A 5,355-nucleotide genomic window follows, 5' to 3' on the forward strand; every position below is an offset into this window, starting at 1 on the left:
AATTTTAATCAGGGAGTGAGTGCAAGGACAAGCATTACAGTAGATGATATTTAGCTGTCTCCTGGAAATGTTTTGCAACATCCTTCCTTTAGGTTGCTGCCAACCTTACCAAACCTGCAAGTGTGATAAAAGACCTGGTGTTACTCAGTAGTAAAGATTTATAACTTCTGTGATGTAGAGTTGGTTCCTGGCTAACAGATAATTGATATTTCCCTTTAAATAATATTGCACAGTAGCTCATTGAGTTTTACTATTAATGAGGAAAACAGTAGGGATATTTTTAAAAGTGTTTTTATAAGAACAGAGAGGCTAGCAAGAAGAAAACAAAAGCAACAAGAACTGGTTTTCTTCTCTGAGGCTGGACACAGTTTATGGAGATGGCTTGTTGGTGTAAAAAGGGAAATAAATGTAAATATCTTCTGGGAATTTATTTTCATGTACTTTTGCATTTCCTTCTGGTTTTTAAAGATTCAATAAATAGCTTATGCCAACAACAGCTTAGAAAGTCAGCAGATCAGTTCCTGGGTCCAAGATACTTCCTTTGAGATTTTTTTTTTTTTCACTTTTAACACAAATTACAATATTAATGCTAAAAGCAGTGAAAAAAATACACCTTGCTGCCCTGCTTCTAAAGTGTCACTAATATGAACAGACACACAGTGATGACTCTGGCCCAGTCTTTTTTTCCTATTGACTGAAAACATATTAAATGTAGAATATATTAAATATAGAATATCTAAGCTACCAAAATTTTTCTTCACTCTTTGTCTCACTAATTCGATAATCTGGGTCTGGAATGGTTGGGATATTCAAATAGGAGTGTAGGCAAATGCCACAGTTGTTATTTTCCGAGTGTGATTTATGGTATGATGTGATTTTTTTGATGTGAATGTGAGTAAGATTATTAAAATTTTGTTAGCAAAACCATCACGCCTTATTGAAGTCAGTGTGATACATTTTATAGAAAACACGGCTGCTGGGGTTTTTTTTGAAGAAAATATAGATGTGGAAGTGGAAGTTGGTTGGAATTTGATTCTCATCTCCTTCCTCTCCTTACTCCTTCTCACACTGATGTCTCATAAGGTCAGAGAAAAGACTAAACAAAGTCAGTTTGAAATTTAAGGACTTTTCCTGCCTATAAAACCAGAAGTGTTGGAGAAGCATTACCTGTAGGATCTGCTGCAAACAGGAGTCTTTTCAAGTGCTTGTAATTGCTATTTATTGTCTGTTAGAAATAAATCCTGGGGTGAGTTTTCTCTTGGAATGAAGCAAGTGGTTGATTTCTTTTCATGCTTTTCCAGAAACCTGGCTTTGCCTGCTGATTCTAGGAGTGTTTTATTTGGCAATCGTATGATCTTTTACATTTAACAGGTTAAAATAATTCTTGGAACCATTTTGAAGTCGTGCTGCAATTGCAAGTAGGTGAAAGAATCCAATAGTTTGATGTCTAGTTTTGACCACGCGTTGTAATCTCTAAATTAATTATTTGAAAACTTAATTTTCCAGAATAATAATATCAGAAACTATATTTTAGATCAAGTTGGTTTTGATAAGCGCTTGGAAATATTAATGTGAGATGGCAACTGGAAAATGTGATGTGAAAACTACCAGATGTTTGTATTACTGGAAGGTTGATATAAATAAAAGGCTCCAGAGGGGATTAGAGCCTTGGTGGTTTGCTAGAGGTCAGATCTGCAATCCCATTTGAGTGCTTTAGTACCAGGTCTCAGCACAGTCGATTGAAAAATTCACTCCTGCTTCATTTTCAGTTTTTTTGCTTGTTGTCTGATTAGATGTTGTACCACTTTAGGCATTTTCTTCCAGTTATTTTTCAACTGCCCAGGAATCTGTTGGGATTTTAGAGGTGTGAGGTATTTCTAGCAGCGTGTTGCTCTTGCAAGAGATGAACAATCTACGGAGGGGAGAAAAACCCTGCTGCTGCCAGCCTGCTGTCAGAGTCAGAGTCTTCCCCCAGCATGTTAGGAGGTTTTCTGGGAAAGAGTACTTTTCATGGCTTTATCTTTTAATTTGGAAGATGACTTCCAGACAATGAAAGTGCAAATGTTTTACTTGAAACAAAAAAAATAATTAAATAAAACAGCAACTAAGTGACTTGACAAGTGACAGGTAACAATTTACCCTCCGAGGAGAAATTGAAGCTGTAAAATACTCTTTATGATTTGCCTGTGAGGGAGAATTTAAAATAAAAGAGTTCATGGATAATAACAAAAACTGTTATTTTCAAAATAAGATCAAGTTTCTTATTGAAGACAGAAGTCTGCTCAAGCCAGTTGTTTCTGTAAGACCTAAGCTGGTCTGTTCAAGTAATGTTTTTCCTTATGAGAGGAGAGAAACGAGCAGGAGGGAAAAGAGGTGAAAAAGGGGATTTTGGAGAAAAAGAAGGAAGAGATTTATTTATTTTTAACACGCTTATGAAGTGAATTAAAAAATTATGAGGAAGATTAACTTCTGAGGAAAAACAGTTTTGAAGATTTAAGGTTTAAGCATCTCAGGAGGTACCTCAAGAGGATTAAAGATGGAAGTAGAAAGAGTTAAAGAAGAGGCAAACATCTGGTGAAAGTAGGAGTGGTGACTTAAATGCAACAGTAACTCTAAAATTAAAAAAAAGAGTTTTGTTTGCTTTTAAGAATTTGCTTACTTTTTATATTTACTGGTGTAAATTCCTCCCTCTTTCCTTGGTTTAGTTTTTGCTGTTTGCTATTTTATCTGGTGATACTTGGGGAAAGAAGGGGATGGGATGATAGATGGTCTATAGCTAAAGAATGATGGTGTTTCTTTTCTTACAAAATATATATAAAACTTGTAATTCTCCTTACAGTGCTGGTGTTTCACTGACAATTGTCCCATTCCTTGGTAATTTCATACAAATTATGATTTTTGTAGGTGACCAAGCCTCTTTTTTTAATTTTTTTTTTCCCCTGTTTTATAGCAGGAACATTGGTTTAAGGGAAAAAATTAAAAACATTCCAAGAATGGAAAAGAAACCTTTAGTTTTGGAATATTTCTCAACATGGAAGTAACTGAATTCTAGGGGGCTGCCAATATTCAGTGTGTTTTGAAATAACTCTTTATCTCTCATGTTAACTGTGTTGAAAATTAATTTTTCTGGGTAACTTCTCTACTTTTCCATAATCTGTCATGTGAAAAAAAAAAAAAAAAGGTAGTTCTGGATGTTCTGACTTGATTATAAACTTGATAAACTGAGTTAAAGTGTATGTGTCTGCCTTAATTAAAATCTTGATTTAAGGCAGCGTCCAGAGCGCCCTGTTGTGACCTCAGCAATTTGACCTTCTCTAATGTATGTAGTAACTTTGGGGTATAATAAAAAGAAGTTACACATCCAAGTACTAAGTGATATAATGGAGACAATTTATGAACTGAATTAGGACTGATGTGTAGTGCTGTGGAATTAAGAGAAAAGCACAGGTTTAAGGAAAACAGGTTCTCTCTATTTACTTTTTATCTCCCAAATAAGAAGTTGTAGGTCCTTTAACCTGCTGTGCATCTTCCCTTGGATGCCAGTTGATTCTTTTAATCTCTCTGCTCTGGTTGTGTTGATTTTCCAGTCTGTTCTCTTATGACTGAAGATTGTAAATGAAACTCCATGTGTCATTTTGAGCTCAGCAGTTTTTGTGGCACTTAACAGGTTACGGGTTAGGTAAGATCTGGTTTTGGATTTAAGAGCACAGAAGGTAGAGGAAGGTGTCACGTGGACATTCCTGGTTTTTAGAAAGTGTTCAAGCTTAATTCACCAACTATTTTTTTTTTTTGGCATAGATTATTCTTCCCTCTAATTCAGGTCCAGTTAAGTTGGTGTATATCCCATTCTTATTCTGTATATATTCTCATTGTTACTCCTTTATAGTTTGTTTTTTCCAGGTGGTGGTTGGCTTCTTGTTGTAGGACTGTTTGCATTTCTTTATTCCAGAAAGATAAGCCTCTGGCTTGTGTAAACCAGGATTTTCTTTAAAGGCATAGCTTTTTGCTGTGGGTCACTTTCATAAGTGTTGATTTCTAATTTTAGTCTATTTTTATTGGTACAGGTGCAGTCTCTTCTCCATCACCATGTTAATAATTAGGTAACTTTGTGTAACCTCTGGAATTCACTGTGCCTGACTTTCAACCTGCATTTGCAGCCAGAGAAGATTTCCTACCACGCAGGAGAGGTTACAGTCAGTCTAACTTGGGGTGTGTGTGCTTTGCCCATCACTGCTTTCTTCTGTGGTTTGCCAAGTAGGAAGAGTGATGTGACACTAGATGGACTGGGTGATCTTTTGAGGTCCCTTCCAATCCCCAACATTCTGTGATTCTTTGACACCCTGTTTAGTGTAAACATTAAAATCTGAAAACTTACTCATTTTATTCATCCACTACTTAGATATTATTGCATCCCACTTTTCTCTTTGCTTTACCTTGCTTTTAATTTTTAAATTTTCTTCTTTATGGCAGCAAATTCAGACCTTCCATTGTCTTCTCCAAGGCTTTGAAGAGTGCAGGCAGATAATGGTCTTTTCCTGTGCTTCCATATCTCATCCCCTTGTTTTATTGCTCCAATTATCTTTGTCCTGCTCCTTTTCTCTGTGCTTTGAGCTGTTCTTGGATAGTCTTTGATACGTTGCTGGTGCAAGAAGCAATCACCTCGGTTTTTGAAACACTTAATTAAAAATAGACTTCTTTTCCAGACTTCTGTAAGTTATCTTTTGCAGAGTAAAGCTTATGGAAAATGAATATACATGGAAATTTCTGGTGTAAACTTCTGGTTTCTTAAAAGGTAGTTTTGAAAAGAAGTAGAAGTTGACAGGCTGTTTAGCAAAACTCTCATAATTTTGAGGCCTCTTCCAGAATGATTTGGTGAGTTGAGATTCCCCACCTCTCTCTCGGGTCAAGTCTCTGCTGCTCACAGAATTAGTTTTGACTGTTGATTCCTACAGTAGTTGAAGTTTTGAGCTGGTATGTCTTGGTACAGCTGTGAATTCAGGAGGTAATTGTGAGGACAAGGTGGCAAAGGAACATTTCCTGTGCTTCAAAAAGGTCTCATCTGGCTCTGGTTTTTAGATAAAATGTCTTCATCTGGAAGTGGTTGTGAATGAGGTGAGAATTACTCTTTTTCTTAACTGTAATCTTAACTATATCCAGAGACAAGAGCTGTTTGCTATTTATATCCAAGGAAGTAAGAGACTCACAGACTGTACATGGACTCACAGGGGTCCATAAAATAATATTTAGTATTTTGTTTCCTGTGACTTGATCTTTATGCCTGGACCTTTAAGTTTATCCCTGCTTCTCCTGGCCAGAAAGAATTTTGATATCCAAACTATTTACAAAATATTTCCC

Source organism: Antrostomus carolinensis, unplaced genomic scaffold, assembly GCF_000700745.2.
Source record: "Antrostomus carolinensis isolate BGI_N321 unplaced genomic scaffold, ASM70074v2 scaffold20011, whole genome shotgun sequence".
NCBI lineage: Eukaryota > Metazoa > Chordata > Aves > Caprimulgiformes > Caprimulgidae > Antrostomus > Antrostomus carolinensis.